Genomic DNA, 14,949 nt, shown 5'->3' with positions numbered 1-14,949 from the left:
ATCCTCGAGGACCCCCCAGAGATACCTCCAACACACCCAGTCAAAGGCCTTAGCAGCATCTAAGGCCACTACTGCTAAAGGATCTGCCCTTACCTCAGCCAGGTCGATATTTCCTATCAAAAGTTGAGTCTGCTCCTGGATGTATCTCGCTACCATAAAACCTTTCTGGTCGATGTTAATCAGACTCAGTACCAGTTTCGCCATTCTCCCTGCCAGAATGCCCATAAAGATCTTATAATCGGCATTCAGCAGGGAGATCGGAAAGTAGGAATCGGCCTTTAGTGGGTCCTTCCCTGGCTTCAATATATGAACAATTGTAGCTTCCTTCCAGGATTTAGGTACCACTCCTGATAGGCTATAAACTGAATTAAATAGAGTGCAAAGTACCAGGGACAGTTCATCCAGAAGAAGTTTATATACTTCGTGCCGGAGAGCATCCAAACCAGCAGCTTTTTTATTTTTAGACCTCTTTATTTGATCCCTAATCTCTTCGATGGTTATGGGAGCGTCAAGGACGTCCCGACTGGATTCTCCACTACTATCAATAATAAGTTCGTTGATGTTATTCTTTGACCGGTCAATTCTGGCCTTCCAGGCTAAAAAGGCTCCTGCTCTTTCCCCATATTCAAAATTTTCCATGTTCTTCGCTAGCCATTGTGTCCTACATTTCTGATCCAACAAGCTCCTAAGCTCCTGCCTGGCTTCCTCCAAAATTTTTCCACTTGTGTCAATTTTCCTGCATTCTCCTGAATAAGATTTCCCCTTTCCAATTCTAGTTCAGTTATCCTACTCTCAATGGCGTGTAATTACAAGGCCTTTGCTCGATTTTTAGAGCTCATTAGACCATGTAACATGCCTCTCAAACTAGCTTTATAAGCTTCCCAAACCTAATCTATGGACGTAGAGCCTAAATTAAATGAAAAAAATTCCAAAGAAGAGGTTCTGATAGACTGAACAATTCCAGGATCCGACAACATTGATCTATTCAATGTCCATCTCGTTTGTGGACTGTTTCCGCCCTTGAAATATGAAAACATAAGGGGGGCATGGTCAGATAGATGGCTAGGTATAACAGAAATGTCGCAAAGGTTATCTAAAATTTCCCTATTAACTAAGACATAGTCAATTCTAGAAGAGTGATGATATTTTTTACTATAAAAGGTGAACCCTTGGACATCTCCCTTCTTAGCCCTCCAGAGGTCTGCCAAATTCACATTAAGTAACAAATTCTTCATAACCCTGCGTGATCGCAGGGTCCCTACGACATGACTCAAATTAGATCTATCTTTAGATGGATCAAGACGGACGTTAAAAGCACCTCCTATTATTAAAGGGGAATTCGCCTTCATCAATTTATCTTGTATTTTACTTAGATGTGTGGGGTTGTCGGTGTTTGGACCATAAAAGGAAGTCATCTCCACTCCTTCAAAATCCAGCAGGGCCACAATCCATCTTCCTGTTTGGTCTGTCTGTACAGATTTGACCAAGCAGGGATGCGAGTGGTGCACGCGCGCGCGATGAAAAAAGTGAAAGTCGGCTGCGTGCGCGAAAGTGATCGCGGCTGTACATATTGCAAAGCTGCCGGCTGCGCGCGTGCACGCTTGCGTGCACACAAGCGCAAGGCCTGCCATCAGCACTTTGAAAACTCACCTACTAAATGTCTCTCCGAGCAGCCCATGCGCGCTGACTCAGCGAGACCTAAAAAGGGTAATTTCTGATAATGATGTCTTTGTATGGACTTCATGGCTTGATCCTACTCGCGAGAAAGTCTCACTGGAAACATCAGTAGAATATCACACACACATAGACTTGAAGCATGGAAATGTCACACTTACACAATCTGTAAACGTGTCTGCTGTGACCATCAGATATGGATTAGCAGGTGCAGTGCACCGGGGCTCAAGGAAGGCCCACAGCACCCTGAATATAGCTGTCTTTGACTACCCGAAATGATAGCCAAGGGCGCACACACACAAAAACACACACACACACACACACCCACACAGTCCCTCCACATCTGCTTTGTCTTTTGTACTGTCTTTATTTGACAGCTAATTGGCACATACGTGACAAACGCTCAGGGCGCCCTGCAGAGAGGCCAAGGACTGAATGTGCGTGTAGTCTTTATAGTTTTATGAACCAGTGACAGTCGCTGTGGGGAACCTGCAATGCCTTCAGTCTCCCCTCCAGAGCACTCAATCTTGCACCTAGTGCATCTAGTGAACTCATTGTGACACCAGCAGGTGACTCACTTCGCTGCACATGCGGAGAGGCCAAGGGCTGGATATACAGATGAGATGAGGAATATTTTGTTTATTTTTTCAGTCTCTGCTCCCCAACCTGTGGACCCCCCCAACCACCCTTCTCCCCCCTGTGCCCCCTGTGTCCCCCCTACACCCTGAGGAACCCTCCCTTCCAATAGGCTGTGCCTATTCGGACACCGCACCCTCGGGCCGTAATTTACTGAAATTAAATCATTTGAGACTTGGGTCCTAGAAACCGAGCTCTGCAAAACCTCTATTTCCTCCTTTATTTCTCTCCCTCCTTTTCATATCTAAGGATATCCACCTCTTCCGTTGAATGAATCGTATGCATGTGGTTATTCCACATCACACGTAATGTGGCGGGAAACCTCAATTGGGCCTTTGCCCCAAGACTGTTTAGCTCTGCTAACCTCTTCCTCAACTCCCACTGCCTTGTGGCTGTTATGTGTGAGATATCGGATCTAATGGGGAAGGAAAAAGGGGACATATCGGAGAATGCAGAAGATATCACCCATTCCTTAAGAGCGGCAGTCAGAATCAACTCCTTAACTGAGTAAGACAAAAAGTTTACCAATATTTTCCGGGGTTCCTGTCTTCCTGGGTTCCTCTTAAAGGGGTCTCTGTGGACTCTTTGAATTTCGTATGTAAGATCGATGTTTGGATGATTCTTAAAAACAGTACCCTTCAGTAAGGAGATCAGAAACTAACCCCGGGCGTAGTACTCCACTTCGCCCACGGAGTGTACGTAGCGCTGCCTGCTTTGCAGTTTTCGAAGTAGGCGTAGCAGGCAACGCTACGCACACGCCGGGGTGAAGCAGAGCTGCATGCCGCCCGCCTCCCGCCCGCCCTCCTTTTAAAATAATGTAAACTATAATAGAAAAATTAAATATAATGCCTTACCTGCAGCGCGGCGTCCCGGGGCTCCCTCTTCCTCGTTGCCGATAACTTCTTTTCACAAATGCGCATGCGCTGACGCCCGCACATGCGCATTTCTCGCAAGAAATGCGCATGCGCGGGCATCCGCGCATGCGCATTTGTGAAAAGAAGTTGTCAACGAGGAAGAGGGAGCCCCGGAGATGCCGCGCTGCAGGTAAGGCATTATATTTAATTTTTTTATCATAGTTTACATTGTTTTAAAAGGAGGGTGGGCGGGAGGCGGGCGGCGCATAGTGGGGCTACGCGGAGCTCGCGAGTGTGCGTAGATTTGCGCACACTACGTGCTGCTCCACGTAGCCCCACTACGCCCACTACGCCCAGGGTTATCAGAAACCCCTTAATACCCTCCCCCTCAAGGGTTTCTGGGATATTTAGGAACTTCAAGTAGTTTTTCCTTGAATGGTTTCCCAATCTTTCGAGGTTGTCCTTCAGTTACTTATTTTGAATTGATAACTTTGCCGAATCAGAAGTTGTTGTTTCGATCGATTCTTTTAATTTGGGGATTTCAGCCTCAATTGCCTCAGTCCTCAAGGTAACTTCCTCCAATTTCTGAGCCAGTACCTCGCATGATGACCGAATAGCAGCCTGATTCGCTTCAGAAACGTAAAACCTATTAACCAGCTCTGCTTGATTCGTCCCTGAGACGGTAAATCTGCTGGCCAACTCGTCTTTCATAGCCAAGAGTAGATCAGCTAGGGAATGTGTACTTGACGCTAAGATCATATGGTCGTTAGGGGCAGAAATATGTAAACTTTTACAGCTGTTTTGGAGGCCCAAGTTGCCCTTGTTCTCCTTTTGTACCAGTACCGGCTCCCGCCCCTGTTCCTGCTCCAGCTCCTGCACATGCCCATATTCTGCTCTACTCTTGCCCTGCTCTTGCTCTGGTTCATCCCGTGATCCTAGCACTGAGTATCTATTAGTGAGACTTAACATCATGTGAACCACCAGCTCCGTACCAGGTGTACTAACGACAGCTAGGGCTTGAAGTTACTTCCCCGCCAAATTTGGCTGAATGGTTTTACTTAAGGGATCACTATCATTACAAGTTGCATCTCCAGCATCCCTGTCTCCTGTGCCTCACTAGCATCCCTGTCTCCTGTGCCTCACTAGCATCACTAGATCTCTAGCGTGTGCGCTACGAGAAACAGGCACTGGTTCACCTCTGTTCCAGGATGAAACAGAGGTGAACCAGTGCCTGTTTCTCTCGTAGCGCACACGCTAGAGATCTGTTGAAACGGCGGACCCGCAGCTCAACTTGCAGACAGGCACTCACTGTCTGGAATCTCCTGCACCTAGGAGCTTCCCGATTGTCTTCTAATTAATTACTCCCACGGAATACTCAGTTTTTCATTTACACTCCACCAGACCGGCCGGGTCGAAATTATCAACGGTATAGTGCCCTGAAGAAGTCATGGGATACTTCCCATTGTGACGAAACACGTGTTGGCTGGTTGTGTCATTCTAACGATATAAGATTAAATAACTCAAGAAATTCTGAACCACTTGAATGGACTCTTTATGATCACTCTCCAGAGACTACATTGACCATTATCTTCACCCTGCATCGTGTGCCCAGGAACTGGTTTTTATGAGTTTCTTTCAACCCTGCAGTACCATAAACAACCTCTGCCTCGCTTCAAAGGAGGAGTTTCAGTAGGTCAATGCTAGCCTTGGCATCTTTTGGCATGTTTCCCCTGAGTTTTTGCATTCCGGTTTTGACTGTCTTAATGTATCTGCGCACATTTCTCACTGCTGATTGATGGTAAAGTGCAAGTCCTCCTGTGTTAAATGTGTTATGGATTGGCGTTTCCATGATTGGCCTATTTGATTTACGTGTCAGTCCCTAGTAAAGTGCACTGGGTGTGCCAGGGCCTGTAAATCAAATGCTGATCGTGGGCTGCAGCACTGGATTGTGCCACCCACACAAACCGTCCGTAAAAGTAACTTTGGCCTGCCAGAGCCTGTGTGCAGTGTGGTACTGCCATGTTGACTTGGCAAGCGCACCCACTTGCCAGGCCCTGACCTTCCCTTTTCTTACACGTCAGTCACCCCAAAAGTAGGCCCAAGATACCCCTGTGGGGCAGGGTGCAGTGTATGTGAAAGGTAGGACATACCCTGGTGTGAGTGGCATGTCCTGATAGTGAAGTACTGCCAATTTCGTTTTTCACTATTGCAAGGCTGCCTGTTCCCTTTAGGACAGAATGGGGAGTTTGTTTATAACATCTTATAAACATAATTGGCCCTGGGAACGAGCAGGGAGCAGAAAGAGTGCCCTTCTCTGGAGGGTCTGCGGAAACAGGCTGCAGACCAGGCAGCTGGTGATCAGTCCGGATCACATTAGATCTATTGGGAGAATGGTCTCTTGTTTATTGAAGAGTCAACAAAAGTGAGATGCACACCCTATATTCCCAGTTTTTTTACTGAAGTTTATCATGGTTGGCGTGCCTGCTTGATTCGCGCTCCGCTCAATAGCGCTGTAACTATAACTGAACACAATGGACCCACATTCGGGTACCAACTCAAGCCATTCAATGAATCCAATCAATCAAATTATTAATTTATTCTTCCATTTAATCCAATCTTTTTACTCAATATTTTTTCACCAGTTTTCTCTTTCTTCAATTCATTTTATCCATTCATAATCCACAGCAGAGATGATCACAAACATAGGAGCTGTGATAGCTTTCACACGTCACGTCTTTATTGAGAACTGCCCAATGCATTTCGGGATTTCCCTTCATCAGGGGCATCTATAATACAAATGATTCTTTAACCCCTTCCCCGCTCATGACGGAGCCGCTCCGTCATGAGCCACGGTTGCCGTGTGCTCATGACGGAACGGTTCCGTCATGTCACGGCCGTTGGCGGCCGCTCCGCCTACGCGGCGCTGTTTCCCCGCCTGTGCGGGGGGACAACGCAAATGGGCGGAGTCATGACGGAACCGTTCCATCATGAGCACAGCTCAACCGTGGCTCATGACGGAGCGGCTCCGTCATGAGCACAGCGCCACCGCGCTGCCCCCGCACCCCCCAGCGCTGCGGCGGAATTCCCGCCGCAGCGAAAGGGTTAAGGACTTCATATACAAAACCAATATCATGATTCTTATACATCTAATTACATCTCTCATGAAATAACAAACTACCTCAATCTGTTTTGTTAAAAATGTTATCTGTGGCTCCTACTGGGGGTTTTTGTCTCCATTTAAAATAACATCAATCACAATCCCGTCTTCAAAAACCCACGACATTATCCATTTCATTTATACTAAAACCTGCAAATCGTGACTGTCATAACTCCCATAACTATTCAAGATGTCTATTCAAGTCCTCGAACTACTCGGAACTAAATCTACTCACCATAACTCATATTGCATTCCATCTATAATTCAGTCGCTGTAGTTTGCAACATGCCGACTCTTCCAAAAACAAGCATGCCCAATTCCTATCAGTACGTTAACATTTCAAACGGTGCCGCAGCACAAATCCCTTTCACCTTCATGACGGGCTCAAATTTTGCGATCAAATATGGCTGCTTTATCTCCCCTCCCCAAATTCAACCAGGTGATTAGTCACGTGTAATCTCTGCATTAAACCACAGGTTTTTCATCTTCCGGACGCGCCCTCTATAACTTGATTCACCAAGCTATACTACATTACCCAGAATGCATCCTTCGGAACCTTTGAAGGGTATGTTGGGTATTTGCATAATGGATTGTCAATCGTTTGTGACCTTAAAAATTATCACCCCTTAAAATATATACAATTTACTAATTACTGCAATGTGTTAAAAAACGACAGTTGTTCGTTAAAATAACAAGTGTTCATTAGAAAAAAGTACTATTTTTCATTTTCTAAATGTCTGTTCTCTTCACGTTTCTCATCGTCGTTTGTGACCGGAAGCCACACTCATTTGTATTATAGATGCCCCTGATGAAGGGAAATCCCGAAATGCATTGGGCAGTTCTCAATAAAGACGTGACGTGTGAAAGCATGCAGATTATTAAGGGTCCAATTCAAAAAGGGACTTATGACTCATAAAGTTATGAGTGCGGATTCTCCACACTTAAGCCGGAATCACCGCACTTGGGGCAGAATCCCCATGGCCCACTGACCTCTGCCTCGTGAATCCCGTCATAAGTCTAAAGATTTGCTCCAAGTCACCATGAGAATGTGCACAAAGGTCTGCCGCTAGAAGCTCTTCTTGTACACACCAGGTGCCAATAGAGGTCTCAGGAAATTAGCAGAGTTAATGGAGAAAATCTGAAAATGGTGTTACTGCTCCTCTTTTGTACGACAGAAGAAAGAGCGGACATGGCGGCAAAGGGAATTGGTGTGCCAGCGGAAGGTGATGCCACGTATGGTCCTCACATTAGTCACATCAACTCACAATGTAACCAGAGGTGGAGAGAACCTCTGACCTGATGGTTAATAGATAACGCTGGATCATCAGTTCCATGGTAAAGGGAAGAAGGAACTCCAACTGGCATTAAGACTGAAGATTGTGCAATAAGCCCTCAGGTGGAAATGTGGACGTGCTGGGAAAGCAGCCCTGCCTGAGGCCAGAAGAGAGTCACAGTCATCGCAAGAAGAATCCTCGGAAGTAGCATGAGTAAGTAAGGAGTTATCTCATGGAATAATGAATTGCCATGCCCATCATTAAGGATTCCAGAGAGCTGTACAATGACACTAATCTGAAAGTAGGTGATATTATCTCATTAAATATTTCATCTCCCACTTCTGTAGGTTGGAGAAAACACAAGCTGAGAAATGAACTAAAATCATCTCCCAGGAAGGGTTGTTTGCCAGAATACTGAGCACAAAAATATTGTTCTACGTTAACATCATACATCAACATCATAAAATATCTACTGCTGAAATATTGTGAAGCTAAGTATGTGTAGGTTACATCCATCCCTTGATCAAACCACTGGGGGCTCCATTGTCCTTTCTGTTCTCACATTGTGAGCTGTAACATTGACAGATTCTCCCAGACCAGTCCAGTGAACGACTACGGAAACACCCTCTACGCAGGAGCCTCGGCTAAACTCCTGAAACGACTTCAACGCATTCAGAACGCCTCTGCACGCCTGACCCTCAACATCCCTCGCCTCAGCCACATCACACCCCACCTGAGAGACCTGCACTGGCTTCCCGTCAACAAGAGGATCACCTTCAAGCTCCTCACCCATGCACACAAGGCCCTCCACAACACCGGACCAGCATACCTCAACAGTCGACTCAGCTTCTACACCCCACCCGCCAGCTTCGCTCCGCCGACCTCGCCCTCGCCACAGTCCCCCGCATCCGAAGAGCGACCTCCAGCGGCAGATCGTCCACCCACCTCGCCGCCAAGACCTGCAACACCCTCCCCATCCCCCTACGGCAGACCCAAGACCTGCAGACCATCAGAAAACTCCTCAAGACCTGGCTTTTCGAGCAGCTTTACAAATGTTCTGATTGATTGATTGATTGATTGATATCGACCTTGGGTACCTGCAAGTCCTCGATACATTACTGTATAGGAACTGTCAATGAATGCTCTGGCTCTCCATGTTCTTCGTCTAGGTCCTCTTCTCAGGCTCTCGGTCACTAGTACAGTGCTACAACTATTCTCAAGCTTACAAACTGTGTGACCGAACCAGCAGGGAAACAGACACACAAGCCAAAATGGAAAAGCAGTATTTATGCAAAAGAAATACAGGCCTACTTAGGTCAACTCTAACCGTATGATTCAAAAGTGCACATTTAATAGGTGCTCATATGCGCACGTACAACTACACATAAATGACGCATCAGTGCATAAATTCAGCCTTAGATTCAGGCTGCACTTGAAGGAAATGCAATATAACTTCAAATGCATGAATACTAGTGTAAGTGAAAACTAGATCATGTAGCAAATGTGAAAACAGTGCACATGTTTACATAAATCTTTCTTGTTTCTGAAGTAAATACATTTTAACAGTATGAGGATCATTTTATCCAATCTCTAAAGACTTCATTTCATTTTAATAAGGTTTAGGCAGACAGTGTGTATGAATTTTTTGTTCGTCAAGAAATGAGGGATGGAAACCAAGTTTGTAAGGTCCTGCTCACTGGCTCCCAAAGGAGATCAATAACAAAAGGTGAGCAGTTCCTGGGGAACAGAACCTGGGACAGGCAGGTCTTTCTTCGTAATGCCCTCACACACCCCAAGGGATGTCATGCTTCATCGTTTGGGCATTTGCCCCTCGTCGGGCTGGCGCTGCAATGTCCGACGGGCTCCCGAAACCGGGGCTCTTTATCGGGGATCTTTTGAAGAAGCCGCTGGGTGCGTGTGGGTGTGAGGGCTGGGTAGTGCACGGGTATAGTGGGTTTAAAAGTTTCAGAGCGGTCCTATTCTAGTGAATTTTAATATTTAGGTAGCTCTTGCCTGGTTAAAATGGTGATGTTACCCTTGTGTCGGAGCAATGTTCCTACAGGGCTGAAGTGGTGTGAAAGGCCAACATATTTCGTGCCCTAGAGGTCTGCGTCTCCGAAATACTGAGTGGACCCTCCATATTAGACCCAGATGGAGGAGCCTCTACTAGTAGTTCCCCTGGCGATTGGACAACCATCACCAACATGAAACGGCAACTCATGAAAATAATCATGCACGATGCCTTTATGACTGAATACCTACGAGCAAACATAGCACCTAACAGATTGATTGTTACCAATACTCCAAGGATCTTCCTCGAAGATAAACAATTCAAGGAAGAATGGTCCCTGGTGGCGTGGAAATGCACCAGGGACCTTTTGGTTCTCATCATCAAGACTGCCAAAAGATTGCCCAGACCGGGTCAATTAGCACTTCGTCAGGACCATAAACTAAAGGGAGTGTGTGCACTACCGTCTGGCCAATGAGGTTTGTATGCCAGAGGCGGTAGGGAGTATACTGACTAGCTAGTGTTGGGGTATACTTAAAGACCTGTGGGAAAGGGGAAAGAAAAAAATGACAAGGGGACAGACAACCAGATTAAGGGTTTTTCAGTATTCAAGATTTTTGATTACAACACAAATATTACATTGATAAACACCAATTTTTCATCAAGATTCTGTAATTTGTGATCAGACGAATTGGTGAGATGCATGCGCAACGTTAGATAGATGCTTGAGAGAACTCTGCTTGTAGGTAGGCTGACAAGGGAGCTTATGACAGTACTCAAGGCTCGCTGAGTAGAAAGGTAAATGCTATATGGAATCCCTTGTTTCAATGTAATCGCGAGAAAGTCAGGTAAGCGGTGGTTGAGGGACCACGGAGGGAGACCCGTATCGTGATTGACAAGGAAGAGCCATGTCGAAGTCAGCTCAATTCCGGGGACATAGTGCACGATTACTAGAACCCGTCAAGTGGCATGGGTGTGTTAACTCCGGGTGGAAGTGTGGTTAAAATCGCATTGATAACGTGGACCCTGGTACTCGAGAAATAGGCACTAGGTGAGTCTAACCGGGTGGCTCGGTCAGTGTGGAAGTACCAGGTGGAAAGCAACCGTGGTAGGGGAAGGGGGTGAAGGCATGGTGGAAAAGGGAAACAAGGGTGCACATCCCTCTGTGGTTTGAAAAAATATAGTAACAAACGCGGTCGAGTGTGACCTAAAAAGGAAAAGAGCGGAGACGCGTCGGTGCTGAATTTAGAGATTGCCGATAGTAGGCGTGGGGTGGTGGTGAGCGATGCAAACAGAGATAGAAATTATTTTACAAAATGCTCACTCACCCCTAGCTAGCTAATCCAGGTTGACGGGGGTAAACCGGAGCACGTTGTTGCTCTGATCGCTGCTTGAGAACAAATAAACAAACAACCGTAAAGAAGGGCACTTAGAACCTGAGCGGCAGGAGACACACACGAGCGTAGCTTACCGGTGGATGGAGGATTGTTGGACGATACTCACTAGGTGTAGGCGGGCAACTAGCTATCGTCCTGCCCAAGGCTCAGGACCCCGTATGGAAGGCTTCCGACCGGCAGTTTAAGTAGAGGTGTGTCATGGCGTGAGGAGCGTGGCGGCCATCTTGGATAGGGATAGTATGTTAGTTCAAAACTTTATTGGAAGTGCCGCGTGGTCGTTCAATGGGGTCAGGGGTAGAGTGATGATAATAGCAACAAATGCCTGACTACTACAGGTGTGTGCGCAGCCAGATGGTAACTTAAATCTGTGGTTCTTTTATGATGTGTATGTGCTACGTTAAGTGTCCGTAGTAGCATCAAAAGGCTGGAACGAGGGGGGTAAAAAAAGGGAGAGAAAGGTAAGGAGGGGGGCTACTGGACCCAAGTTAGTCATCTTACTAAATGTGAAGGAATAGCAAGTATCACAAGGATCCTGTAGTGGTTGCAGAGAGTGTGGAAAACTGCATCCCACTTGGATGTCCTGTTGAAACAGGTGATGAATATTTATTGATTTATTTGCGGAAGTACCCAGGTTGGAACTCTGGTACTAGCGATGCAGTTATGCGCAGGGGATATCGTCGTTGAGTCCCCGTGTATGCCCACCCAGTTTGAAGACCCAACATTGTTCTTTCCTAAACAGGGCTTCTTTTGTGATGGAAGGAAAGGCTTCAAGGACTGTCCATTGTAAATCATTAGGAGTGTGTTTCTGTTCTACATAGTGTGAACACATCTTGGTGTTGGTTTTTTTGCAGCGTAGATTGCTTCTGTGTTCGGTGATCCTTGTCTTTGCCGCGCGTGCAGTCATACCAATGTATTGGCGGTGACATGGACCCGTGATAAGATAAATGCAGTTGCGTGTATTACAGTTGGTATGTGTCTTTTGGGTCCAAATCCAATTATGGGTGAGTTGGATTGTTTTGGTAGCTTGTGTAAAAGGACAGACAACACATTGACCACAAGGGTGGTGACCAGTCACGGAGGGTAGATTCCAAATTGTTGTGAGACCTGTCGTGGGTGATTTCTTAGGTCTGGTGTTGATCAATAGGTCCTTGATGTTGGAAGTGTGTTTGAAGGCAAATCTAGGTTTTTGAAGGGAAAGATCGCCTGTATCAAGTATTTTCCAATGTTTGTTAATCACCTGTTTCACCATGTTGGACTCCGGGGTGTAGGTAGTGACACAAGTTAACTCATCTGTGATGGGTTTGGTATGTGTTTCGAGAAGGCTTGATCTGTTTGTGTTACGTGCACGTTTTTGGGCGTTGGTGATAATATGTGTGGGGTATTGTCTCTTAGTCAGATGGGCACTAAGTTCTAATGCTTGTTTTTTATAGTCTGCAATGTTGCTACAATTCCTTCGTATACGTAAGAATTGGCCATATGGGAGGTTCTCCCTGAGAGCCTTAGGATGGAAACTTTGGTACAATAAGGGACAATGGCTGTCGGTCGGTTTTTTATAAGTGATGGTTTCCAATCTGGCAGGTTTCTTGATAATTGTTAAATCAAGAAAGGGTAGTTCAAATTCAGTGCAATTTGCAGTGAAATTGAGGTAAGGGTTCAATTGATTAATCAATGTTAGGAAGTTGGGGATCACGTCTTTGTTGCCCTTCCAGAAGATCAGGATATCGTTGATATAACGTTTCCAAAGGAGAACGTTATTCGAAAAAGGGTTGGCGTCTGTGAGCACATGTTTAGACTCAAAGTCTGACATGTATAGACATCCCAGGCTTGGGGCGAAAGTACTACCAATCAAAGTGCCCTGTGTTTGATGGAACAACTGATTTTCGAACTGAAAAAGTTTTCAGTGAGCGCAATATGGGCACATTCCATGATGAAACTGATGGGAGTCCCAGTTGGTGTTAAATAGGATGGTTTCCACTACCTCAAGGGTGTTCAGTTGAGGGATGTTTGTATAGAGGGCTTCCACGTCCAGCGTAAGGAGTACATCAGGTAGTGGGCCCTCGTTGATGGTGGTTTCAATGAGCCTCAATACATCTCTGGTGTCTTGGAGGAAAGTGGGGGTTCTTCGGATCAACGGGCGTAGGAAGTGGTCACAAAATTTGGATAAAGGTTCCAGAAGGGAACCTATACCCAAGACTATGGGTCTCCCAGGAGGGGGGTGACCCCTTTGTGAATCTTGGGCAAGATATAAAAATAGGGAGGTCTTGGGTTGTGGTTGAGGAGGAATTCTGCTTCGTTTTTTGAAATCCAACCTTGATTGAGTGCTGAGGTCACCATTGAGCTAATTTTGGTTAATAGCCGTGGGGTAGGGTCTAAGGTAAGAGGAGTGTAGTAGTTGACATTCGCCCCCTCCTCCGAATGATGCAGAAAGAAGCAGATATCCAGATGGGAATACGTGCAAACTGGTCCTTCCGCTTCCGTTCTCGGAGAGCACCATTTATGCGAGAGATCACTTGGGGCCATATGTAGGTAGGGTCACATTTACCGACTCATAAATACCGAATTTTACCGATTCGGTATTTATGAATCGGTAAATGTGATGTAGGTAATCAATCGGTAATATTTACCGATTCGGAAAGGGTCGGTAATTTAGAATCGGTATTTACCGATTCGGTAATGATGCATACCTTCCCATTGATTCCTATGGGCCAGGAGGCCCATAGGAATCAATGGGAAGCCAGTTACCATTACCGAATCGGTAAATACCGAATCGGTAATGGGGGAGGCAGTATCATGGGTGGCAGGGTGTCACATTGACACCCTGTTGCACCCCTGATTCGTCCATGTGTGCACATGTGGCGCACATACATGCCCTAAGGGCATGTATGTCTGCCACATGGCACTTTGACATCAGCAAAATATCACGTTTTGCTAGGTATTCGGTATTTATCACCAACCTATATTTGGTGGTAAATACCGAATTCTTTTTCCTAGACATCACTCATTTGAGTGTTACCTACATATCATTTCAGGATTCGGTATTTACCGAATCGGTAAAATTACCGATTCGGTAATTTTACCGATTCGGTAAATTACCGAATCCTGAAATATGCCCCCTACATAGCAAATGCCTAAATACCGGTCGGTAACGGGATATTTACCGAAAATCGGCCGTTACCGACCGGTATTTGGCTTCCTACATATGGCCCTAAATTCTATTAGTAATTACGGCACTTCCATAGCCAAGAAAAGAAACATTGCTCATCAGAGGCTCCCAGCAACGGAGTGGGGAGCAGGCAAGTGGCAAGCAGCTCTCGCGAGTCACAGAGGGCACAGGTGTGCCATTAGTTACTTGGATCAAGTTTCTAAAGCCCCCTAAGCAGGGCACCCGTGCACTTCACCTGGTGCAAAGTGCGGCTGCAGCTAAACTGGGCTCAGACGCACATTTCACTAACTTTACAAAAACAATCTGGAAACATTTACGCTCGAAAACAACACACAGGAGTTCTAAAGTGACATGGAGGGGAGCAAATGACAGGTCCTAATTCACCACCTCTAGATCTGCGGACCCTCACTGCTACAGATCGATCATACCACTGCAGAACATCTGCAAGTATGGAGTATGTGTTTGCAACAGAAATAGGCGCAGGAGTGTGGACATAAAGGGTTCCTCGATTCTTAGGTAGGGTGACCAACTGGCATGGGTGCAAATTCAGGACAGTGAGTGTACAAATTCAGGACAAAGGGTCAAAATTCAGGACAGAAATTCAAGACAGAAGGTCGAAATTCAGGACAAAACATTTGGGACAAAAATTAAGTTTTACAGACACATAAGAGGAGGTCGCGGAATAGTAAATAATTCTGATGAGGATGAACTCCAGAATGGCCATCAGCCCATGGATTCCCACTGAGGGAGAGAAAAGCTGTGTGAACTAGTGTGAACTTCTGTCTG

General features: G+C 46.0%; 1 long non-coding RNA gene across 2 annotated transcripts in view; it reads right to left on the bottom strand.

Moving 5' to 3' along the window:
* LOC146788925 (uncharacterized) overlaps window positions 1–6,690 on the bottom strand; it is a 98,263-nt gene extending 91,573 nt beyond the window's left edge. For both annotated transcript variants that reach the window (XR_014969999.1, XR_014970000.1), the window contains exon 1: window positions 6,557–6,690. This is a non-coding gene — a long non-coding RNA (uncharacterized LOC146788925). The remainder of the gene's footprint in view (window positions 1–6,556) is intronic.
* Between the last annotated feature and the right edge of the window lie 8,259 nt (window positions 6,691–14,949).

This window comes from Triturus cristatus, chromosome 10, assembly GCF_964204655.1.
Source record: "Triturus cristatus chromosome 10, aTriCri1.1, whole genome shotgun sequence".
Classification (NCBI taxonomy): domain Eukaryota; kingdom Metazoa; phylum Chordata; class Amphibia; order Caudata; family Salamandridae; genus Triturus; species Triturus cristatus.
Note: the sequence above shows the minus strand (reverse complement) of the source record. Positions and strands in the feature narration are given on the sequence as shown.